This window comes from Notolepis coatsorum, assembly GCF_963971535.1.
Source record: "Notolepis coatsorum genome assembly, chromosome: 9".
Taxonomy (NCBI): Eukaryota; Metazoa; Chordata; class Actinopteri; order Aulopiformes; family Paralepididae; genus Notolepis; species Notolepis coatsorum.
The window spans coordinates 42,415,673-42,443,103 of NC_140173.1; the positions used below are offsets into that span (position 1 = coordinate 42,415,673).

The following is a 27,431-nucleotide window of genomic DNA, read 5'->3' on the forward strand; positions in this document are numbered from 1 at the left end:
AATGTATAATACAGTATGATATTCTAGAAGTGTCAAGTGTATTTCAAGCAAAATGTATAATACAGTATATTCTAGAAGTATCAAGTGTATTTCAAGCAAAATGTATAATACAGTATGATATTCTAGAAGTATCACGTGTATTTCAAGCAGAATGTATAATACAGTACATGTTAGAATGTATCAAGTGTATTTCAAGCATAATGTATAATACAGTATGATATTCTAGAAGTATCAAGTGTATTTCAAGCAGAATATATAATACAGTACATTTTAGAAGTATCAAGTGTATTTCAAGCAGAATGTATAATACAGTAAATTTTAGAAGTATCAAGTGTAATTCAAGCATAATGTATAATACAGTATGATATTCTAGAAGTATCAAGTGTATTTCAAACAGAATGTATAATACAGTATGATATTCTAGAAGTATCAAGTGTATTTGAAGTAGAATGTATAATACCCTTTAGGGGGGTAACTGTACATGGGATTATCCACAAAACCTTACTTGGTCCCAAGAAGAGGGTCTCGACGTCTCGTGTATTATTGGGTTAGGACATTTACTGTACATTGGAGGGGGTTGGGTTAGGACATTTACTGTACATTGGAGGGGGTTGGGTTAGGACATTTACTGTACATTGGAAGGGGTTGGGTTAGGACATTTACTGTACATTGGAGGTGGTTGGGTTAGGACATTTACTGTACATTGGAGGGGGTTGGGTTAGGACGAGAGTAGCCAGCTAGTTATTAGTTAACGTTTCATCTGCCACTCATTGAAGAGTGTGATCACATGTTCACGTTTCACTGAAAGTATTGTTACACACGTTAGCTGATTGATTGATTGATTGATTGATTGATTGATTGATTGATTGATTGATTGATTGATTGAAAACGTTATTAACAGATTGCAGAATGGGTACAGTACAGTACGGCTCAATACATACAATTGTTAAGGGGATGCAGACCACAGAAAGACTTTCGTCTTGTTTACATCAGGGTCCCCCATTTTCAATTCATCATAACATATATGACATACACGACATACAGATAGACAGTACTGCTACATCTATACATTTATGACATACCAGATTTGCAAATACAGTACTGTTTGTGATACAAAAAGAGTCCAGGAAAGAGAGTATATACATTTGACGTAGAAACTGTACATTGGAGGAGGTTGGGTAGGTAGGTGGGGGGGGGGGGGGGGGGGGGGACTGTACATTGGAGGTGGTTGGATGGGTGGGGTGGGGGGGGGGGGGGGGATTGGGTAGGAGGGGTGGGTGTGTGGGGGACACAGTACAACTGTACAAGCAAAACTGTACATTGGAATATTGACAAAACCATACTTGGAAATTTACTGTACATTGGAGGGGGTTGGGTTAGGACATTTACAGGGGCCAGTTTCGAATTGCAGTCTCCCGTAGGTGTTCTTTGAGAGTGTTTTTGAAAGTGGGTAGTGATTCACATTCCTTTACAGCTTTGGGTAGGGCGTTCCACATTGATGTGGCATAATTGCTAAACGTGTAGTCCCTTGTTTGAGCCGAATCTGGGTTTAACATGATCTGTGGAGCTCCCTCTGGTGTTGTGATTGTGGTATTCACTGACCTTTGGGAAGTATTTTGACATGTACATGGGTACCTTGGTCCTGTAGTGTATCTTGTAGACCAGGCCCATTGCAAGTTGTTGTACTCTGTCGTCTACTCTAAGCCATCCTAGGTTGTCAAAGTGGGCAGGGGTGAGGTGGGTTCTAGGAGTAAGGTCAAGCAGTAGTCTGACCAGTTTGTTTTGAGATGTTTGTAATTTTGTTTTTAGCGCCTTTGAGGTGCTTTGGTACCATGAGGTGCAAGCATAGTCGTAGTACCCTTGAATGAGTGCTCCTGCCAGAGTCTTCAGGGTATTCTTGTTTACCAGTGAGGAGATCCGGTACAAGAATCGAGTTCGTTGGTTGACTTTTTTTATTACATTGGATGCCATTTTGTCACAGGAAAGATTTGCCTCTAGGATGGAACCCAGGTAGGTAATTTCATCTTTCCTTGTGACAATATTGTCACCCACTGTAACTGAGAAGCCGTCGGTCTTGCTGAGTTTGTTATTTGAACCGAAGAGAATGGACTCTGTTTTGCCCATGTGTAATGATAGTTTGTTATCAGCGAGCCATATGCAGATTTTGCCTAGTTCCGAGCTGAGGGTTTTTTCAACCTGTAACTTGTTCTTGTCAGAGACCAGCAGGGCTGAGTCGTCCGCAAACAGGAACAAGTTGCAGTCACAAGCTGACGACATGTCATTTGCATAAATTAGGAACAGTAGCGGTCCTAGTATGCTTCCTTGTGGAACACCACAGCTCACTGTGAGGGGGGGAGGGGTAGGGTACCGTTTACCTTTAGCTAGTAAATGTGTAAGTTAGTCACAAGCTGACTGGTTGTATACAAATAAAAGTGGTACTTGACCTCTTTGAGACAGAACATTCATATCTTAACAATCCTGGCCAAGTCTATGAACTAGACCTAGGTACCCAACGCTTCATAATGTGCTATGAAAACCATAGAGGTGCATCATTGAACAATGTTGATCCTGAACAGCTGAATAGGCTAATATATTGAGCCGTACTGTATTGTACCCATTCTGCAATCTGTTAATCAAGTTTTCAATCAATCAATCAATCAATCAATCAATCAATCAATCAATCAATCAATCAATCAATCAATCAATCATGTATGTCCCTATGTCATGATGTCATGTATGTTGTGTATGTCATAAATGTCATTATGAATTGAAAATGGGGGACCCTGATGTAAACAAGATGAAAGTCTTTCTCTGGTCTGCATCCCCTTAACACTTTGTGCGTCATTCTCGTTAGACGTGTTTCAAGTTCATGCAAATTCTGCCAATCCACGGCGTACAACGTTATTTTGATCATATTTCATATTTTCGCCATGGTATTCATATTTCCCTCACGGAGGCTGGTCTGATGCTGTGGGACTCGGCACAACTCTGCAACGCTTCAATACTGCCACCTGGTGGATGATCAGCGAGTTGCCAAACCGGAAATGCCGGTTGGATATCGGTGAGTCTCCTAAATACGTCCGGCCACTCGCTTATCGTTGCGGGACTCAAGACACACGTCCATGTGTAGCGATCGCTACCATAACTCAATAATCGACATGATTTGGGCTGTTATTATTATTATATAAACAGGAAATGGATCGCCTCGATCCCCATCAAATAACTGGGATCTTTTTGCTCCAGTGTCATCGCCCAACGGTAAGAGGAGGCTGCCGTGACTTTCAGCGTTTTTGTTTATTATTATCCATGCAAACTGCTCTGATCTATATATCACCCATACTACATAAATCATTTAACGACAATCACGGAATTATAAACGACCCCCCCCCCCCCCTCCGTTCACCCGCGCATGATCAGTCATAACCAGTGGTGCAGTCGTAATATGGGCCAAGGCCAAACGCCACGTGCACGCGCATACATGTCTCTCTCCTCTTTCATGAGGCGGAGCTGGGGACGAGACGGGCGGTCTTTTGTCACATAACACACGCCCAACACTCCACACACACACACATACACACACACACACACACACACACACACAGTCTAGGTGATAAGTGCCGGCCGGGGTATACGGCGCGACAAGTCATTTTTGTGTCGTCGCGCTGTATACCCCGGCCGGCACTTATCACCTAGACTTTGCATAATAATAGGATGCGCGCATTTCTGCCTCAGTGACGTACGTAGCCTAAACGTTAGGTTATGACTATAACCGAGTTCTGTTAATTAGGGGTGACGCTTGGCATCACTACTGCACTATCTCGCGTACGTGCACGCGTACTGAATAAACCACAAATGTACCTCTAATACCAGTATTAGTCTGACCACACCCCTCATCAGCTTACCTTTATAAGCAGGTGTGTGGTCACCTGCTCTCCTCCTTCCCAAGCTTTCACCACAAGGTGAGGTCAAGGGCTGCAGCGGCCGTCTGATGCCAAGCGTCACCCCTAATTAACAGAACTCGGTTATAGTCATAACCTAACGTTCTGTTTCATTAGGGGCTCTGCTTGGCATCACTACTGCACAAAGGGAGGCCAAGCGGAGCCGCTGGCTGACAAATACACCCCGCTGACAGCCCCCCAAAACCATCAGAACAGGGAGGGCCGAGCCCCCCCGACCCCCCCTAATGGAGGGTATCCCCCCTATTAGAGGCTTCACGGGAAGGCGACGGACCCGACCGTGCGAAGAGGCACTCAAGCAACTTAACGCACAGGGTGAGCAGACCGTGGCTTGACCCCACGACTACACACACGCACAACCCGCATGCCACCCGGGAACGAACGGAGGAACAACCTCGTTACTGCCCCCAGAATCACGGGGTCAAGGGCAAACCCAACCCCGTGGCAAGGCCGTAGCAGCGGAGCGCGAAGGAAGACCCAGACCCACCAAAAGGACTGGACTCCCTGGAATGGGGGCCCGGAGAAGTCCATGATGCCAGCATCAAGACCCCACCAGGTGGGCACGTAGTGCCCCGCCCCCCACATCGCCAGCGTATTCGGACAAAGGCCCCCCAGTTACTGCACCTGGTAATCCCAGGCGGTATCCCAAGTACTAACCAGGCCAGAACCTGCTTAGCTTCCGAGATCGGACGAGATCGGGCGTGTTCAGGTCGGTATGGCCGTAAACCGAGCGGGCCCCGTCCCCCCAACAGTACACCGCCTGGCACACTAACCCTGCAGAACAGACAGTCAGCATGGCCGTAAGCACACAAAAAAGGTTAACCAACGGAAGCAGGCAGCGCACCGGGGAAAAACCAGGCAACAGGCTGTTAACCCTAGCCTGGAGACTGCGGACGAGACAGGCGCCAGAGGGGACAGCTGAACACAGCCGCCCCGGCGGAAGGAGCGTAAGCTGGCGGTGTTGCATGACCAAGCCTCCATTTAAAAACCCCCACCCAGAGGGGTCGAGGCAGAGAAGGCTGACACGATTGGCAGACGTCATGAACGTGCAGGGGCACCCTCAAACGGTGAACCCGGGAGTTGACACTGCTCCAACACACCAGGGAATCAACCACCTCGGTGTTACCCAATGCGGTGGTTGTTCCTATAACCCCTCAAGAAAAAACTCCAAAACACACCTGCGGGTATACACCGGCTATACCGCAGTACAAGTGTTTCAGTTTCCAAAAAGGGTTAACCCAGGCCTACGGGTCGCAAACATCACTTCGGACCGTGCCTGGCGGTACGGGAAGCACAGGGTCACCAGAGGAGGTCAAAAAACCACCCCCACAGGCCCCTCTTCGCCATGCGTGAGAGAGGAGCGAAAAATAATGGAGAACCAGCCCCTAAGCACACCGTACCTGGTATTCCCCGGCGGTCTCCCAACCAAGTACTAACCAGGACCAACCTGTGTAGCGGCCGAGATCCGACGAGATCGAGCGCGTACAGAATGGCATGGCTGTAAGCCATGACGACAGTGCTGAGTAAAAACATACCCAACCAGGGTCTCCATAGCGCTTAACCCTGTGACACCCAGACCGACCTGGCATTTTTCCCCCTGAAAAAAGCCCAAGTCCCTCAGGGTACCAGAACAGCAGATCTGCATCCCCGGCGGACAACGGGTTCAACTGATCTGGACCAGCGTGACCAGAACCAGTCCCGTGCCCTAACCACGCCGACATGCCTACTCCAGGAGAAGGGCAGATATGCGTGTTGATCTTAACATGAAAAGAAGGCGCCACCCAGACGTTCGGACGAACCGCGCCTGGTGGCCCACCCCAAGGGTGTGAGACCCCACTACATATGTTCAGATCCATCCCGTCATCATCCCCCAGACATGAACGAGAATCCGTCGACAACCCACCCAGGTCATGGGATGTGGTCGTCGGAAGAGGAAAAACCCCCATCTCAGTTGCTTTATAAAAACGCTGTTTCAACCACAAGCAACCAAGGCGTGCCAGTCAATCGCCTGTTTACAGCGAGCTAGCACTATACGTGCGTCGGGACACACCCCCATCAATGAACAGGCTATTTAGACCTGTCATTGAATCCCCAAGGCGCCCAGGGGAACGACAAGAGGGGTGTGACACTCCCTAACTCCAACACTTCTGGAATAGAAAGAAGGAAGCATCAACAGTATGTATCCCAGTCTACACAGCCGGGGTAAAAAATGTTCACATTTTTACATCCCACCACCCTCCCATAGGAAAGAGACGGGGATCCCCAGAGAGACTTCCCACGCGAGCTGTACAGATTGAAAAGAATATATTGCACCTTGAGCCATGTAAAAAACTGGTTTTAGGGCCTCCGGGGAAGAGGCACTGAACCCATACACACTCAATAAACGAATTGAATCGAATATACATACAATAGAAAAGGACCCTTCTAGAGGGTCCACTCACTTTGACAATCTGAGGAGGAAGGCTCTGTACTCTGATGGAGGCTTCCTCACATGGAAGAAGGAGTCCGAACTCACAGAAGGCCTGAATAGGCGCTTGGTGAGGAGGAGCCCTGACCACCCCCCCTGAAAACAGATCCATCACATGGACCTGAACAGCACACGGAAGTCCTACCAACAGAGACGCGCACGGTGACGTACTCTATGGCGGGGGAATTCCTGCGGTGCACACACCCAATATACCAGGCCGTGGGACCAGGAACTCCCTCCCCCCCCCCCCCGTAACGTGCCGAACCGCCACGTGACGGGAACCTTGAAGGACAGGGGGTGTACCCCTGACCGACAGAACAATGGGGAGAGGAAAGGTTACCAGTTCACCCCTTTACGACCCCACACCCATGATACGACGTAACGACAAAAAGAGAATATGACACAGTCATAGTCAGCTCTATGAAGCGTTTCACAGCTCCACACAGCGCATGAGCTAACCTGCTATCTGATTTTTACTAAGGAAAAACACAGAATAGAGAGGGCTCTAAGAACCCCGGTCCAACATACACATGTGCTTCTGTGGCCAGTACAACCCAGTTGTAGGTCACATGACACACACAACCCATCATCACCTACAAAAAATGGCAAAAACACTCAACAGAGGAACGCCGTTTTTTTCACAATGAGAGAATACATCATTCTTGATTAGTATCGACCACAGGCCTTGCTAAGCACACATGACAGCAACCAAACCAATTTCCCTTTAGGAAATAAGTTTCTCCAGCAGATTTAGCACAACCTCAGCAATCAAGCTAAGAGTTACATCGTATCCCTACCACACAAAAGACACAATTAATGCACATGTCTGATAGGAGGTGATAAAGTCCCCAGGGAACCGGGGGGGAAAACACAATCCTCCTATTTTACCCTCAATACGGCCAGTTAAAACAGGAAAACCTGTTAATGTGTGAACACACTGTTCATTGTCATTACAGTCTGAGAAAGAACATTCTTTTACTCACTTGTCACCAAGCATAGCTTCATAGGTTAGTTACCTTAGTTGTGAGTACACGGCCGTGTTACTCACACAACAACCAGATCATTACATCCCGTTTGCACGGAGAAGCTAACTGCCAGTGACAAAAACAGCTCACACATAACCCGCAACGTATCCTAAATGCATTGTAGCAACACACGTTTTGGGAAAAACACCGTTATTCACAATACATTTAGCAAAGTAAAACCAGAAGACGTGTTATGAGGTCTGGTCAACCCCGTTCCTACCCGGAACGCAGATCAGCGAAGTGCAGTCACAAGACACCGTAGAACACAGCCGTCCTGTGTTGTTCGATCCGGGCAGCGTCGCCGCTCCAACCAGTCGCTACAGTCCTCTTTGTTGACGCAATCCCCGTCCAGGCTCAGGGCAGGGTCGACGAACATCCCCTGTCAAGGATGACGTCGTGGTCAAGAGTGTAAAACATGTTAAAATCAAAGCACGTTCAACAGAATAGCATCAAGCTAACGACTGCTCCAACCGTTCGGGTGCTATTGCTTCTGCTCGCGAGACGCCGATCTAACGACGCACGCGATCAGAAGCGAGCTCACGGCGGCGCGCGAGAAGCTAAGCTACCCCGCGCCAGGCCATGGCCATAGCAGCAAGCTAACGTTACCTAGCGACCACGACATGCTAGCCCCGCAGCTAACAGCTGACTGGCTAATAGTAGGCCTTAAGCAGGCCATGCAGCGATCCAGCAGGCTAACGCAGCAGTTAACAGCTGACTGTAAGCTATGAACATGTAAACAATGACATAACACTCACCCAGACAGGCCGCCGTTCTGAACCTCTCCTCACTTTTTAAGAGAAAAGAGAAAACAAGATGCCAACACCGCTTCACAACGGTGACATTACCACATCCGACGGAATCAGCACAGTACCAACTGGCCTGTGTAGCTGACTTTGAACATGAATCTGCCGCTATCGCACATTACATGCACATATCCCCTCGTGAAGGAATACTCTCATTTGGATATGAAAGATGGGGCCTTAACACGGTGACAGAGAGAATCCACTCGTCCAGAACACACAGGGATCACCAGTGTCAATGGTCGCGGCCCACTAGTTAAAACTATAATGGTCTCCAGACCAAGGCCTTCTGTCGCCTAGGTGGCTGAACAAAGGACCCTAGTCTGGGGCCGGTTTCCATAAACTTTGTCAAGTAGCCCCCATAGCACTAACAGACAAGTGGAGCCCGCCAGCAAACACTACTCACCCAACCTGGAACGCACCGCTTCTCACAACAGCGGCATGTCCGACAGTTCAGCTGTGGCCTGACAGGTTTCACCCCAACAAACACAGCAAGGAACTGCAGTTGAGAAGCATGCAGCGGCGTGCTCCCAATACGAAAACCGGTGGAGGGTTTTTAGAATGATCATCATCTTCCAGACACTCCAGTACGAAGACAATATCGCCGTATTTTCTCGAAAATAGTGAGAGAGAAAATAAAGATATGATGTCAACGTATCCTTGTTTCCCAAAGCTGCTCCTAAACCTTTCTTCCATCATGGTGTCAAGTGTGGGGATCTACCGAGGCACTTCTTCCTTGTGGTGAAAGCGAGAAGGAGGAGAGCAGGTGACCACACACCTGCTTATGAAGGTAAGCTGATGAGGGGTGTGGTCAGACTAATACTGGTATTAGAGGTACATTTGTGGTTTATTCAGTACGCGTGCACGTACGCGAGATAGTGCAGTAGTGATGCCAAGCAGAGCCCCTAATGAAACAGAACGGCGTTTAACCGCGTTTGACCACCACTGCATGCCTGGTCATAACGTTTAGGACCATGTAGCCTACAGTTGAAATGTTTAATATAGCGTGGATCGGCAACAAGTTTACAGCATTTGATAATGTATGCATTTATGCCTATATCTCACGTTCTAGGAATTACTGCAGAAAACGATAAAAACATATATAATATAGACGGTATTTTCGTATGAATGTGTGAATGAAAAAGTAAAACGTTCCTACATCCTGAACGATAGATAATCGATGTTGAATGGGCCATAGTAATGTCAATTTAGCAATACAATTTAAAAAGTTATAGCCCTGCATGAATGAATGAATGAATGATGAATGAATGAATGAATGAATGAATGAATGAATGAATGAATGAATGAATGAATGAATGAATGAATGAACACTTTATTTAACAGATTGCAGAATGGGTACAATACAGTACGGCTCAATACACACAATTGTTAAGGGGATGCAGACCTGAGAAAGACATTTGTCTTGTTTCCATCAGGGTCCCCCATTTTCAATTCATATAGACATTTATGACATACACAACTTACATGACATTTATGGCATAGGGACATATAGGTATTTAGTACTGATACATTTGTGACATAAACGGTATTCAAATATACAGTACTGTTACCCCTAGATCCTGACAGAGTATATACATATGATGGGGAGGGGACTGTACATTAGGAGGGGGTGGGTGGGTGGGAGAGAGATATACATACGGCGGGGAGGGAATATATACATGCGGTGGGGAGGAGACTGTCTATTAGGAGGTGGTGGGGGTTTTGGGCATTTACGGTGGCCAGTTTCGAATTGCAGCCTCCCGTAGGTACTCTTTAAGAGCGGTTTTGAATGTGGGTAGGGATTCACATTCCTTTACAGCTTTGGGTAGGGCGTTCCACATTGATGTGGCATAATTGCGAAACGTATTTAGTCCCTTGTTTGAGCCGAATCTGGGTTTAACATGATTTGTTGAGCTTCCTCTGGTGTAGTGGTTGTGGTATTCACTGACCTTTGGGAAGTATTTTGACATGTACATGGGTACCTTAGTCGTATAGTGTATCTTGTAGACCAGGCCCATTGCAAGTTGCTGTACTCTGTCGTCTACTCTAAGCCATCCTAGGTTGTCAAAGTGGGTAGGGGTGAGGTGGGTTCTGGGGGTAAGGTCAAGTAGTAGTCTGACCAGTTTGTTTTGTGATGTTTGTAATTTTGTCTTAAGCGCCTTTGAGGTGCTTTGGTACCATGAGGTGCACGCATAGTCGTAGTACCCTTGAATGAGTGCTCCTGCCAGAGTCTTCAGGGTATTCTTGTTTACCAGAGAGGAGATCCGGTACAAGAATCTAGTTCGTTGGTTGACTTTTTTTATTACATTGGATGCCATTTTGTCACAGGAAAGATTTGCCTCTAGGATGGAACCCAGGTAGGTAATTTCGTCTTTCCTTGTGACAATATTGTCACCCACTGCAACTGAGAAGCCATCGGTCTTGCTGAGTTTGTTATTTGAACCGAAGAGAATGGACTCTGTTTTGCCCATGTGTAATGATAGTTTGTTATCAGCGAGCCATATGCAGATTTTGCCTAGTTCCGAGCTGAGGGTTTTTTCAACCTGCAACTTGTTCTTGTCAGAGACCAGCAGGGCTGAGTCGTCCGCAAACAGGAACAAGTTGCAGTCACAGGCTGACGACATGTCATTTGCATAAATTAGGAAGAGTAGCGGTCCTAGTATGCTTCCTTGTGGAACACCACAGCTCACTGTGAGGGGGGGGGGATAGAGTACCGTTTACCTCTACCATCTGTTCTCTCCCCTCCAGGTAGGATTGCATCCAGCTCACTGATAAGCTATCAAAACCAATTGCTTTTAGCTTGTCAATCAGAATGGAGTGATTGACAGTGTCGAAGGCCTTTTGTAGGTCCAGCATGACCATGCCGCAGTATTTGCCCGCGTCCACCTCTTGTTTGATGTGGTCGTTCAAATAGAGGAGGCATGTGTCAGTGGAGTGGGATGTTCTGAAGCCAGATTGGAATTCGTAGATTAGATTTTTTTCCGCCAGGTACTTTTCGACCTGTTCGAAGACTATTTTCTCCATGACTTTCGAGATGGAGGTAAGAATAGAAACAGGGCGGTAGTTGCCTGGGTCTAATTTGCTGCCCTTTTTGTGCAGAGGGGTCACTCTCGCAATTTTGAAGTCCTTGGGGACGTGTCCCAGTTTTATAGAGAGGTTTATTATGTGAGTGATGACTGGGGTGATGGCGGCTGCTGCGTCTCTGAGGAATTTGGAGGGGATGTTGTCATGGCCAGTGGCCTTGTTAGGTTGGAGGGCGCTCAATCTTTTGAGTACCTCATCGGGTTAGGATGCAAAGAAGGTGAACATCTCCATAGACTTACAGTACTGGCAGAGAATGGTATAAGATGCTGAAACTCTGTGGCAGTTAATGTGTTAACAATTGTGTGTATTAAGCCGTACTGTATTGTACCCATTCTGCAATCTGCTAATAAAGTTTTCAATCAATCAATCAATCAATCAATCAATCAATCAATCAATCAATCAATCAATCAATCAATCAATCAATCAATCAAAAGGTAGTTCGAGTTCGACGCGGAAATGGACAAAGACACAGCTCGTCACGCGATTGGGCAAACTAGTCAGTGGCCAATCAGAGAGCGTCAGTCAGTGGCCAATCAGAGAGCGTCTCCGAGAAATGCAGCTAGGAAAAAGAATAACACATCTAAGATGGCCGCGCGTCGCTGTTAAAACTAGTGATGTGCCAAACGGATCATTTCAGTGAGTGAGCGATTCGATACACGCTCACCGCAATGAACCGATTCACGTAAGCGACTCACGGCTCACGGATCATTGACACTTCCGGAGGAAGTTCCGTAAGCCAAAACAAGGAGCGTGAGCTCGCAGCGCGAGCGCGAAAAAAATTTGGCCGATGTTATACAATTACATACAATTATACATACAATTGTTAAGGGGATGCAGACCAGAGAAAGACTTTCGTCTTGTTTACATCAGGGTCCCCCTGTTTACATCAGTAATCATCGGTAACATTTAGAATTGATTTCAAGGTCCTCCTCCTTATATACAAAGGATAAACATTGCGATCATCTACAATGTTAGATGAAAATCAGGGATGCAGCCTTTGCTAACTATGCACCAAAGTTATGGAACACACTACCTCTGGACATTAGGGAAGCTAGATATCTTAATATTTTCAGAAATAAGCTAAAAACGTACCTCTTCACCATAGCCTTCTAATACACCCCGCTGACTGTTGATTGTACTGTAGCACTATTTTACTCTGGCCATTCTATTGCATAATTTTACTATCTATTCTACTATTCTATTATTGCACTGTATTATTGGTGTGCAAACCAGTCAACTTACAAAAAAGAGCCTGTTGGAGGATTTCAACAAGATAAATGCGACAACATTGCAAAATATTTCACTATAATATTTCAAAATGAAGTAAAAAATATTATAATAATTATTTGATCATGTTAAATAAGTGTGACTGACTGACGACTGTGACTCACAGCACACAGCAGGCGCAGCAGGCGTCGGTGTCGGGACACGCCTATTCATAGACTACTGTTGTTTGACAAAAGACACTCATTAGCGCCACTCGACTCCTATACAACCAAATAAGTAGTATGCTATTCATTCAGTTGTCTGTGTCAATGTCTGTCTATTCATTCAGTTTATCATAGAAACGTGTCAGACTCTAGTTGAGCCCCCGATCGACGATATCCGTTGAGTTCATTGTGTGTGTCTGTTGTGCATGCCGGGGGGGGGGTGTGCATGCCGGGGGGGGGGGGGGGGGGCGCGTGAACCGACTCATTGCCAGACGTGAGCGATTCGACTCACGCTCACGGCAATGACTCGGCTCTTATGAACGAGTCGCTCATGACCGACCCATCACTAGTTAAAACTAGCAGCTAACGTTGCTGCAGCCAGACTGTTTACATTGAGGAGCTAGTTTTAACTCGCTTCTCTGCTACAAAACCCTTATCAAAGGATCAGTTAAACACAACACATCTGTGATGATCGCTCACCGTCAACTCCTCCGTGCAAACATGACTGACTTTTAACCCGATTGTGAAGCAGATCAAGTGTGTTGTTGTCTTTGTTGTGAGTCGGAGCAGAGACATCATCCATGTTGGAGACAATGAAACACTGAGTCTCTTGCTAACGTCTCTGTGGAGAACAGAACTGTACTGGAGAAAGACTTCACATCTGATCCAAACCTTCTTCTTGTGGAAACAGATCACACTGTGGTCACCACAACATATGTAAGTACATTCATTATGTTCACATTGTTCTCCTCTTCTTGCTCCTTCAGTCCCCCCACCTACCCAACCTCCTCCAATGTACAGTTTCTACGTCAAATGTATATACTATTTTTTCTGGACTCTTTTCGTATCACAAACAGTACTGTATTTGCAAATTCGGTATGTCATAAATGTATAGGTGTAGCAGTACTGTCTATCTGTATGTCATATATGTTATGATGAATTGAAAATGGGGGACCCTGATGTAAACAAGACGAAAGTCTTTCTCTGGTCTGCATCCCCTTAACAATTGTATGTATTGAGCTGTACTGTACTGTACCCATTCTGCAATCTGTTAATAAAGTTTTCAATCAATCAATCAATTCCTGAACAGAACTGTTGGGCGACATCGAGGCTGTCAATAAAAAGATGAGGAGGAAAACACTGTGACGCACATCGTATCATAATTCAGTTCCACGTCCACAATATGATGCTTTTAAACCATTTATTCTTTCACTTAATGAAACACACGTACATACATAAACTAATACCACCTCCTAATGTGTTCCCTCCCCCTCGTATGTATATATTTACTGTTAGGATCTGTTAACACTACTGTATATTTGCATATCTTGTATGTCACAAATGTAACAGTACTGTATATCTGTATATCTGTATGTTGTGTATCATGTCATATATGTTATGATGAATTGAAAATGGGGGACCCTGATGTAAACAAGACGAAAGTCTTTCTACTCTGCATCCCCTTTGATTGATTGATTGATTGAAAACTTTATTAACAGATTGCAGAATGGGTACAATACAGTACAGCTCAATACACACAATTGTTAAGGGGATGCAGACCAGAGAAAGACTTTCGTCTAGTTTACATCAGGGTCCCCCATTTTCAATTCATCAGGACATATATGACATACATGACATACAGATAGACAGTACTGCTACATCTATACATTTATGACATACCAGATTTGCAAATACAGTACTGTTTGTGATACAAAAAGAGTCCAGAAAAAAGTATATACATTTGACGTAAAAACTGTACATTGGGGGAGGTTGGGGAGGTGGGGTGGGTGGGTGGGGGGGGGGGGGGGGGGGGGGGGCTGTACATTGGAGGTGGTTGGTTGGGTGGGTGGGGTGGGGGGGGGGGGGGATTGGGTAGGAGGGGTGGGTGTGTGGGGGACACTGTACAACTGTACAAGCAAAACTGTACATTGGAATATTGACAACCATACTTGGTCATTTACTGTACATTGGAGGGGGTTGGGTTAGGACATTTACATGGGCCAGTTTCGAATTGCAGTCTCCCGTAGGTGTTCTTTTAGAGTGTTTTTGAAAGTGGGTAGTGATTCACATTCCTTTACAGCTTTGGGTAGGGCGTTCCACATTGATGTGGCATAATTGCGAAACGTGTTTAGTCCCTTGTTTGAGCCGAATCTGGGTTTAACATGATTTGTGGAGCTCCCTCTGCTGTTGTGATCGTGGTATTCACTGACCTTTGGGAAGTATTTTGACATGTACATGGGTACCTTGGTCGTTTAGTGTATCTTGTAGACCAGGCCCATTGCAAGTTGCTGTACTCTGTCGTCTACTCTAAGCCATCCTAGGTTGTCAAAGTGGGCAGGGGTGAGGTGGGTTCTAGGAGTAAGGTCAAGCAGTAGTTGACCAGTTTGTTTTGAGATGTTTGTAATTTTGTTTTTAGCGCCTTTGAGGTGCTTTGGTACCATGAGGTGCAAGCATAGTCGTAGTACCCTTGTATGAGTGCTCCTGCCAGAGTCTTCAGGGTGTTCTTGTTTACCAGAGAGGAGATCCGGTACAAGAATCGAGTTCGTTGGTTGACTTTCTTTTATTACATTGGATGCCATTTTGTCACAGGAAAGATTAGCCTCTAGGATGGAGCCCAGGTAGGTAATTTCATCTTTCCTTGTGACAATATTGTCACCCACTGTAACTGAGAAGCCGTCGGTCTTGCTGAGTTTGTTATTTGAATCGAAGAGAATGGACTCTGTTTTGCCCATGTGTAATGATAGTTTGTTATCAGCGAGCCATATGCAGATTTTGCCTAGTTCCGAGCTGAGGGTTTTTTCAATCTGTAACTTGTTCTTGTCAGAGACCAGCAGGGCTGAGTCGTCTGCGAACAAGAACAAGAACAATTGTGTGTATTGAGCCGTACTGTATTGTACCCATTCTGCAATCTGTTAATTTTTGTAATCAGGGCTGCAACTAACGATTATTTTGGTAGTCGACTAATCTAACGATTATTTCTGTCACACCCTCCATCTCTGCTTCCTGTGGGCGCGGCTCATTTTCAGGGCTCCAGTGCATGTTTTACCTCACATGCTCAAGTCTGCACACCTGTGAATGTCACCCTCCCTCTGCCTTAACATGATCCCATAGCAAATTTAAATAAGGACTCATGAAACATTTGAATTTGGATCTTAATTAAGCTACTTGCTTAATCAAATGTATTTTTAATAACAAATAAAATAATCTATCATAATAAACTAATTAAATAATACAAATTAAAGTGCAAGTTTAAATGTAAAGATAATGTGCAAATAATGTTTTAAAAGTAGCAGCCTCTGCCCCAGCACTGCGGTTTTGATGGGGTTGTTATCCTGGTCCAGGAGGGTGACGTAGATCCACTCACTAGGCTCCACCATCTCCAACAGCTGTAGGGGGAGAGGAGAGGAGGTGGATGAGTCTGATCAGACAGACTACAAGTTCTAGGTCTTCTTTTGTTTGCTGTGTGTGAGTGAGAGGAGCTGTGTGTGTCTTACTCTGATCTCCTGCAGGGGAACACACTATTTACAAATGGCAGCGTCCATAAAGGAACCCGTGATTGCATTGCTATAGCAAACTTATAAATCATCAGATATAAGATAGCTAGCAGTGCACTAACGTTCCCTGTCTCTGCAGTCTTAGCCCAAAAAGTTCAACTTTTTTCAACTGAGAAAAAAAAGCAGCCTAGTCTAGACCATGGCGCTATATAGACAGTGGACGTTGGCACCAGCTATCTTAACTTACCTAATTAATACTCCAGTCTGCAAAAATACGAAAGTGAATTAGCTTGGTGCTAATTCATGGAGCTGTAAACACCGGTAGCCTAGCCAAGCTCTAGTGTGTTCTAGTAGGCTATATGCTTGGCGCTGTTTAACGTTAGCTAACTCAACAACATATTAACTGAAATAGCGTTCGCTTAGCAAGCATTATCCATGAGACATTCTGTTTTCCAACATGTAAGCTAAAACTGATCCATGATCCGAGTAGCTGTCATCATGGTTCCAGGGTGCTTGCTCTCGTGCATCACTGCTTTCTTCTTTGTCGTTAGTACACACAATGCAGTCATGGCAGACAAGGGAAATTATACTGCCCCAGTACTTCCTGTAGTGCATTTGCGCAGTTTTGAATGAACGTTACCGGCTCTCTGTTTACTTTTTATACGACGCATCAACCTTAAAATTCCGCGTCGACGAATTTTTATGATCGACGTCGTCGATTATGTCGACTAATCGTTGCAGCCCTAGTAATCAATCAATCAATTGCGATCTTGCGTTACTTGCGCTCTTGCAATACTTGCGGTCAATAGAAAATAATACGCTCCCTGAACTCACCCCTCTCTCCTGACCTCACCCCCTCTCTCCTGACCTCACCCCCTCTCTCCTGACCTCACCCCCTCTCTCCTGAACTCACCCCCTCTCTCCTGAACTCACCCCCTCTCTCCTGAACTCACCCCCTCTCTCCTGATCTCACCCCTCTCTCCTGAACTCACCCCCTCTCTCCTGAACTCACCCCTCTCTCCTGATCTCACCCCTCTCTCCTGATCTCACCCCCTCTCCTGATCTCACCCCATCTCTCCTGAACTCACCCCCTCTCTCCTGAACTCACCCCTCTCTCCTGAGCTCACCCCTCTCTGTGTCAACACCAGAATGAAATCCCATATGAATACTACTATTGCCGCCTAACTCCAATGAACACGCCCACCACCTAAACCCTAAAGTGACAGTATGACTAACAATACAACACCATAAAGTTCAGCTCAACCCCATGTATAAATCATCCATTATCAACTCATTCTTAGTTAATAAATAACAAAATGGACATTATGCAACAGCGTATTTATTTAAACATTTCAAATGAATTCTTTCACAATAATAATATTTATTTTATATAGCGCCTTACATTAGGCATCTTAAAGCGCTTTATATACATGGCATTATAGCATACGGACAAACATAGTACATTCACAATAGGACTTTCACAATGACGACATGGTGGGGATAATACAGAGAGAGGGAGACAGCTTAGAGACAAAACAGAGAGAACATTTTTAGATAAATAATAATACTAAAATATAGGTGTGTACAGATGTGAAAATGTAAGTGATCATGCAGGGGTTGGGGGGTCAGGAGTGAGGGTATGCAAGATTGAACAGGTGGGTTTTGGTGGGACTTAAATGTTTCTACGGATGGGGCTACTTTGATGTGTGATGGGAGTTGATTCCAGAGTCGGGGAGGAGCGGAGGAGAATGATTTGTTTTCTGTGGATTTAAGGTGGTAGTGTGGTGTGCTCAGAAGGGCTAAGTTGGATGAACGGAGTAAGCGGGAGGGAGTGTAGTGTTGAATAATAACATTATTTCTCTCTCTCTGTCTACTAGGGGTGTAACGGTACGTGTATTCGTCCCGCGAATTTACGGTACGGCCGTCACGGTGCGGTACATGCAGCCTATGACGAATACGCCTCAGCGCAAACACACCAGCACCAACACACACACGCCGCGTGTCGCCAACACACACACACGGCACGCGTCACCAACACACACGCCGCGCGTCGCCAACAAACAACAACAACATTCTCCCCCGCCGGACTCACGCTGATCAAATAAAAAAAATAAACATACTTTTTCGGACTGATCATCTGAGCTCCTCTCCAGTCTCCAGTTGAACTGCTATTGTGTTTAAAATCCAAATAATCCTCTGCCATTGTTGTGTAACATGTCATCTGTTCTCTAGTCTTCAGTCTCGGCTTCACGTGAAGTTAAAAACTCTCTAGAAGTGAAAGTGAAACTTAGCAAGCCTATAAGTTGTTAAAGGGGCACTAGGCAATTAATTTACTCTGAATGCCTGAACACAGAATGACACCAGTATCACTGACTACCACGGCAAGCCTATAGAAAATGATTCTATTTAATAATAATAATGATCATAAATATAATATATAATATTTTTTTTAAATGTAATTAACACTTTAATCGCCAAAAACGCCGTAGGACGTCTTTCCCCGCCATGCTCATTCTGCCAAAGACGCCGTACCACGTCTTTGATATCAATATTTCAAAAATCTGTGATCGAAATCATATTTCTCCCCCAGAGACCTGAGATATACTGTTGAGCCCCTCTCAACTCTCCAACGGTTCAAGAGCGCCATCTGGTGGCCGATCGGCGGATCGCCCAAACAGGAAGTGATGCGGATGAAGTGGTGCTCGCCCATATTTCGTCCGGGCACTCGCTATCGTTAGCGGGACTCCATCTTGATACACTGGACATCGATCGGTTGCAAATAACTCGATAAACAACATGATTTGGACGTATATACTATTATACAACCTGGAAATGGATCGCATATTTCTACATCCCATAATAGGACCATTTCTGTTCCACGCTCATCGCCCAACGGCCCGAGGAAGCTACGGTAAGATTCAGCGTTATTTTTCAACGTGTTCGATACTAACTGCTCTAATGATCATATCACCCACACTAGATGAATCATATAACGTTGGCCACGGAATTATAAACGACCCCCCCCCCCCATCCGGTCAACATCAGATCATACTTAGTAACTTCTAGAAGCACGTCCATTTGAATTTTTTTTATCTCGCGCAGATTCCTATCAAACTGTATTTCATTATCAATATAATGCATTTGGGGCTATAAATCACGTTCTGGAGAAAGCTGCAGAAAACGATAAAAACATACTTATACTTTAGACCGTATTTTAGTATGAATATGTGAATGAAAAAGTATAACGTTGCTACACCCTGAACAATAGATATAGGATGTTGAATGGGCCATAGTAATGTCAATTTAGCAATACAATTTAAAAAGTTATAGCCCTGAAAAGAAGGGGAACTTCTCCATATTAAATAGGGCTGGCGAAGGATGGTAAACTATGAATTTAAGCATGGCGATCAAAGTGTTAAAAAAGAAAATTATATTAATAATAATAATAATAATAAATATTTTTTTTCTGTTGTACCGAACTCGTACCAAACCGTGACCCCAATACCAAGGTACGTACCGAACCGTGGCTTCTGTGTACCGTTACACCCCTACTGTCTACACAGACACCGGTTATGAAGTGAAGCAAAGTACACTTAGATTACTACAAAGTGTCCAGAGAGATAGAAAGAGATGAAGAGGAGGAGGAGGTAACAGGAGCACAAGACAGGCAGGACTTACGACTAGGGATGGGTACCGAATTTGGTACTTTTAAAGGTACTTACCGAAACACGTCGGTACTACAGAGTATCGATTCACGTGAGATACAGTTAAAAAAATATATATATATATATTTAAAAAAAAATTACACTTTTTTATTTTATTTTTAAACTTTTTTTCTTTTCATGTCAACGTTCACACGCACAATATACGCGTACCTAGGATTTGACTTGATTCAACAACAAAGCAGTCGGGGCAATGGCAAGCCGAAAATGTGGTTATTTGAAGTTTGGATTTTTTTCCCCTCACAACTGAGGTAGGTAGATTACATTTTTAGAGACTAAAGTACCGAAAAAAGGTACCATTGGGTACCGGTATCGATTCAAATGTGAACGGTACCCATCCCTACTTACGACCTTCACCTACAGACCAGGCTCACAAGACTCCAGCTAGCAGCAGCTACTCCTGTACGTAAACTTTTTTTGCACATAGCACTGGTGCTACAGAGGTCAGGCCACGTGAGCGGATCGGCGCGGCCGAGAAATCCGCTCTTCGCTCTTTAAAGCTTGGTCCGCTCCGCTAATCACTCATGTTGACCCCGCCCCCAAGTCGCTCTCCGCTCGCTCCCCGCTCACCTTGAATCGAGCGCTCCCCGCTCCCCGCGCCAGATCGCTCGGCAGTTTTTTTTCTTCTTTTTTTGTAGCATGGTGTAAATGAGCTCAAACTACAACAGTCTACACCCCCTGGGCCCCTTAACAATTGTTTGTATTGAGCCGCATTGTAATTGTAGCCATTCTGCAATGTTAAATAACGTTGTTTATCCATTCACTATCTCTATTAAGCGATGATAGGCTAGCCGAGCCACAATGCTATGGTCGTTGCCATTAACGTTAGCATGTAAGCTAACGTCAACAACAATGGCGTCGATACTTTTTCTAACTGGATTGAGTGTGGGCGTCTCTACAGTGACAAAGCCTGAACGAACAGCCTATCACAGGTTCACCCTTCTCATTGGTTGAAAATGGCCTTCATGTTTGTACATCGCCATCTGTTGCTTTGGCATTGTACTGCATGTATATATTACATCAGTGTTAAACCACTGTGAGCGGCCTGGAGTGGATTGGAGCGGAGGAGAACTCTCGCTCCGGACGTCGCGCCGACTCATTTTAAAACCCACTCCTCGCTCACGTCAAAACCGGCCGCTCCGCGCCCCGCGCCGCTCACGCTCCGATCCGCTCACATGCACTGACAGAGGTTGATAGTTTTGTAGCACAGGCCAAAATCTTGTAGCACAAGTATAAAATGTGTTATATTTGTAATAGTCACACATTTGCCTATTGTATTTGTGTTATTTAGTTGCAGTGCCATGTTTGGCTGTCATTTTCATGCTGACAAGTTGACGTCACACAGCCAGACACGTTACGTGTAAGGAATTATGGGATTTGGTGTTGGATGTATGGACTCTACTAGGGTGGGAATCACCAGTTTCATCATGATACGATATCGATTCTTTGGACAACGATACGATATTTGCCGATATCTGCCACGATACGATACGATGCAGGTGCCTGCAATCGATATGAGACGATATCATAAGCCCATTTAACACAATCAGTAACATATAGATCAACTCAAAAAAGGTAACGAAAATATTATTTGAAAATGTTTTATTTACCTCTTCCAGACTTTTAAAGGAAAAACAATCTATTGTTTTTAATGCAAATAGACCTCCTGTTCACTGTAAAGTGCCACATTTTGATATATTGAGCTTTAAACTTTAAGTAATTTTTTTTGGAACTTACAACACGCAACCTAAAACCCCTTCCTCTCCCAAACCGTTCCTGCAATTGTTTTATGTTGCATGATGATCATGAATACATTTATTATGTATTGTATTTTTTATGTTTAAATATCAACATTATCTGTCCACCCTCAGTACATTTACTATCAATATAATATACTCGTCTGACTTCATCTGATCTTTTCAAACGCACACACACACACAGAAGGGAGAATGCCTGCCCCCCCCTTCCCTTCCCCAGTCCTCACTCTGCCTGTCTGCTGTTCTCTCTATGGCTCTGAACATGGTTAGCTTGTTGTTAGCTTACGGTTACGCTAACGTAACGTTAATTTCGGTCTTTAACACGTCGTGGTCATAAAGGAATGGCCAGGATTGCAAAGCATGTTAGATTCAACCTCACAACGATTAATTTCAATTACGATTATTCAGGCAACAATTCGATGCATCATTAAATCTCTTCATTTGACCACGATTCGATTTGATACATTTTCGATCAGTTAATTCCCCAAAAATATGAATACACAAATGTGGCTGGGGGAACTGATTCACTCAGCATGAATGGACTATAGGTCAATAAAAACAATACACACACAAAAAAAACACTAATGGACAGACGGATAATAAAATAAAAGGTGGAGTAAAATTAAATGAATTATAAACTAAGTTAAGATAGAAGCACAATATAATATAATTCTGAAATAAAAAATGTAAACTTGCGGGGGGAGTAGAAGGGTTTACAATTCATGAAAAAAGTTTCCAGGTCAGGAGAACAGTGTTGTAGGATCACTGTCACATCGTTACACCAGCCACGGTTAAAAACAGGACCCCGGCCTGATTCGGACTATATCCTGCACCTACACTCCTTTACCATCACTTATTTTGTTATGAAACTGGAAAGTTCCTGGTAGGCTATGTTTTAAAATGTCTTACACCTTTTACAAGTGATGGTATAAAAAGCTGAAAAGACGCATATGTTGCAGCTTTTATTTTGAAAGATTCTGATAGAAAGTCATATTGTTGTCGCTAGCTTGACACAGGTCTTTGTTACGAAGCTTGCGTTACAATCTCTTCGAAGATTCAAGCACTTTGATTCAAGCTTCCAATCAAAATTGATAAAGTAAGTGACGATGGATATTACCATTGAGCATTAATTCACAATACGTAAATGAACACTTGTGTCTGTGATCAGTACATAGAACTATCCTACATGTCTGTGATCAATACTATCCTACATGACTGATCAATACATAGAACTATCCTACATGTTTGATCAATATTAGAACTATCCTACATGTCTGTGATCAATACAAGAAGAATGTCGCTGCTTTCAGTAGTTGGGTCCCAACTGCAAAACTGCAAAATTACTGTATTACCCTGTATTTTACTGTCGTACACTTTTACTATTATGTAGACTATTATTTTTTGTGTTTTTGTGTTTACATGTGATGTGTTGTATATTGTAAGTAAGTAAGTAAGTAAGTATTTATAAAGCACCTTTCATACATGTCATGTAGCTCAAAGTGCTGTACACAAACATAGGCATATATAACGATAAAAGCAATAAAGTCACAGTGATCAGTTAAGATCAATGTTTAAAAAAATAAAAAAAAAATAATAATAATAATAATAATAATAATAATAATAATAACGTAAAAATGAAAATAACGTAAAAATGAAAACATGAAAACAGTCATTTGCTTACCAGTTTGGGAGAACAGGTCCGCACAAACATGTCCGCTCAGTAGCAACCGGAAGTAGGAAATGCACTAAACCAATGCACTTGTACGGTAGGTAGCAATGTTAGCTCTTATAACGCTAGTGTAGTTACGTTTTTATTAGTGGTCAGAGTTGGGTCCACAGGACTTATCCAAGCCCCATGGATCCATCAGTGGCCGTGTATTGTGTGCGTATGTACCCGTTCCCTCATGTGGTCAGTGGTCAGAGTTGGGTATTATGTATGCACTTTTGTTGTGTTCTTGTTAGGGATGCCCCGATCACGTTTTTTTGCCACCGATACCGATCACCGATCGTCTATGAGCCATATCGGCTGATACACTGCCGATACCGATCATTTTTTATTTTTTTTTTATTTTATTTTTTATTATTTTTTAAACAAACACATAAACAAACATGACAACACACGATTAGATATACAAGCATTGTTAACACTATGATCGCCGATGACGAGTTAAGACGTCATTCCTAGCCATGCTCATTCTGCCGAAGACGCCGTAACTCGTCTTTGATGTCAATATTTCAAAAATCTGTGATCGAAATCATATTTCCCCTCCAGAGCCCTGAGACACACTGCAAAGCTCCACTCAACTCTCTAGCGGTTCAAGAGCACCATCTGGTGGCCGATCGGCAGATCGCCAACCGGAAATGACCCTTTGAACCGGAAGTGCTCATCCATATGTGGTCCGGGCACTCGCTATCGTTAGAGAGACTCCGTCTTGACACAGTGAACATCGATCGGTGCAAATAACTCGAAAAAACAACATGATTTGGACGTATATACTATTATACAACCTGGAAATGGATCGGGCATTTCTCCATCCCATAATAGAAAAAATTATGTTCCACGCTCATCTGCCAGCGGCGCGAGGAAGCCACGGTAAGATTCAACGTTATATTCTAACGTGTTCCATATAAACTGCTATGATGAACATATGACCCACTCTGGATGAATCATCTAACGCTGCCCACGGAATTATAAACGATCCCCCGCCCATCCGGTCATCATCAGATGATACGTAGTAACTTCTAGAACCACGTCCAGTTGAAATTTTTTATCTCGCGCCGATTGCTATCAAACTGTATTTCATCATCAATATAATGCATTTGGAGCTATAAATCAAGTTCTGGAGAAAGCTGCAGAAAACGATAAAAACATACTTATACTTTAGACCATATTTTAGTATGAATATGTGAATGAAAAAGTTTAACGTTGCTACACCCTGAACAATACATATAGGACATTGAATGGGCCATAATAATGGCAATTTAGCAATAGAATTTAAAAAGTTATAGCCCTGCAAAGAAGGGGAACTTCTCCATAGACAAATAGAGCTGGCTAGGGATGGTAAATTATGAATTTAACCCATGGCGATCAAAGTGTTAACAGTGCACATCAAATTAAATCAGCGTTTAAATAAATGTCTTATACAAGATATGCCCCTAATACCTGCTATCTATTCCCCTACACACATATGCTCTTGCTCGCACCCCCCACCCTGGACCCCCCAATGGATAATCCATCCATTATCATTCGCTCCTAACTAGACACTACCATTATATGCTAGCTTTTATTCTCTCCACCACTTCTAACCACATTGTCAATTTGGATTCATTGAGACCCAAAATTCTTGCTCTAGATATTTCTAGATAAATCACATCGAGATATGTTCATTTTTTGGTTTTATAATAAAAAGAAAAATTATATATAATTCTTTTTAAATATATATATATATTATATAATTATTAGTGCTGTCAGGCGATTAAAAAAATGAATCTAATTAATTACAGGATTTGTAATTAATTTATCTAATTAATCTCATTTTAATCGCATAACCATTTTATGCCTGATATTCTATATTCTATAATCATATTTCAAATTGCATGTGTCCGGATGGCAGAATTCAGTACTGTATCTACAAAACCTTCTGTTTAATCATCTTCCATCTATTAATTTGCTTAGATTTTTCAGGTCTGGTCAATTTGAGCATAGTGTTATTCACAGTCAAAGATAAAAAAAAATAATTTATTGATATTCTCATTTGGTTCATTACAATTTACTCAAGCCTAGTAACAGACACAGTATTTCTGACACTGGGAATACATTCCCTGAGATCCATATATGTCCCTAGAATCAAATACCAAGAACATGCAAATGGACCATATAAAAAAAAGTCTGTAATGTGTATTCTACGTTCTTATGGAATGAATGAGATAAAAAATAAAATTATAAAAAAAAAAAAAATAAATAAAAAAAAAAAAAAATTTCATAACGCGATAATTTGCTGTGTAATTAATTAATCTAATTAACGCGATAAACTGACAGCCCTAATAATTATACTTGTAGTTGTATTATCTGCGAGACATCGCTACCACGCAACAAGTCAAAATGCTCGCTATCTGCAAACAGCTCCAGTCTGTGTGTATACTCTGCTTTGGTCAAATCACATTCAGCATGCCCTCAGCGTCCCCAGTCAGAGCGATAGTTCAACTCTGAAATGTATAAGATGTTCGCAGTGTTCAGTATGAAGCATGATAGCTAATTAGCCAACAGCTGCAAAAATGAATAATGTAAATTATGTTATAAGACATTGATATCAGGAGCTATCTGTAGCTACTGCTAGCCGGCTAGATAACGTTAGAGAACGCCTCATGTATTAAACTAAAGTGAACTATTTAGTTTACTGGGTCATTTTGTTTAAACAGTGAGCTAACATGAGCTAACGTTAGCTACCTAGCTAACGGAGGTCTCATGCACTCGACTATTGCCGGAGCATTTGTTGATATCAGGAGCTATCAGTAGCTAGCCAGCTTGATGATGTTAGACAATGCCTCATGTATTAAACTAAAAGTGAATAGTTGACTGGGTCATTTTGTTTTAACAGGTCTCCCTTGCAAAAGCGATCTTGTATCTCAATTAGACTTCCTTGTTAAATAAAGGTTAAATAAAAAAAAATAGAACTATCCCAGTGTTTCCTCTAGGGCAGGGGTCAGCAACCTTTACTATCAAAAGAGCCACTTTTCCCCCGTCCCACAAAATAAAATGCTCAGGGAGCCGCACAACCTATTTACCCTTAAAATGAAGATAACACAGTGTATAACGTTTTATATATCCCCAACCATACCCCACATTTAGCATAAAACACCTGACAATTGCATACCCAAAGTAATTTGCAATTTATTATACTTTATACTTATAGCACACAGTTTGTTGCATTAATGGGATTATAAAGCAACAAAAAGAAAAATTGACTTTTTATTGCTGTTTTTACCTGTTATGGTTATAACAAAGGAAAACCTCAAACTCTTATGAAGAGGAGAAAAAATACTGGCTGTGTAGACCTATTTTTAAATAAAACACAGAAGAGGAGACAAAACACTGGTGTCTGTAGATCGACTTTGAAATAAAACCCTGAACTATTCAGGTATATTTGAGTCCTTCCCTTATTTGTGGAACATTTATAAAATAAAAAGTAGTCCACTTAAAAAAAAGACTACCATGTGTAGACCTACTTTGAAATAAAACACAGAAAAGGAGAAAAAACACTGGCATCTATTCTGTAGACCTACTTTGAAATAAAACCCTGAACTATGCAACTCTATTAGAGTCCTTTGTGGAAAATCTATAAAATAAAAAGTAAATTTTTCGTTGTTCGCAAATTTCACACCACATATCAGGCATACAGATACGCCTTTTGTTGACTAAATATCTTAGTTGATGAAATATTTTTTCATTTCAGTGTCACAGTATGACATCGATCTCCAACATTAAAAAAAAAAAAAAAATCTTTTGTGGCTAGTTGCGGCCTCCTGCCACTATTGAGCTGCCGCTCTGTGCTCAGTGATGCAGTGAGGCACATTGATGCATTGTATAGTCTGATGGCTGTTGGAATGAAGGACATCCTGTGCCTTTCAGTGCTGCATTTGGGTAGTGTGAGCCTAGCACTGAACATGCTCCTCCTGTCAGCCAAGTCTGTGGTGGG

The 27,431-nt window shown here is 43.2% G+C and overlaps 1 protein-coding gene across 1 annotated transcript in view; it reads left to right on the forward strand.

Annotated features, from left to right (window-relative positions):
• The first annotated feature begins 13,369 nt into the window (after positions 1–13,369).
• The window catches only part of LOC311234263 (uncharacterized protein), a 67,109-nt gene continuing 53,047 nt past the window's right edge, over positions 13,370–27,431 (forward strand). The window contains exon 1 of the mRNA XM_084321399.1: positions 13,370–13,479. The gene's annotated coding sequence lies outside the window, so the exon portion shown is untranslated. The remainder of the gene's footprint in view (positions 13,480–27,431) is intronic.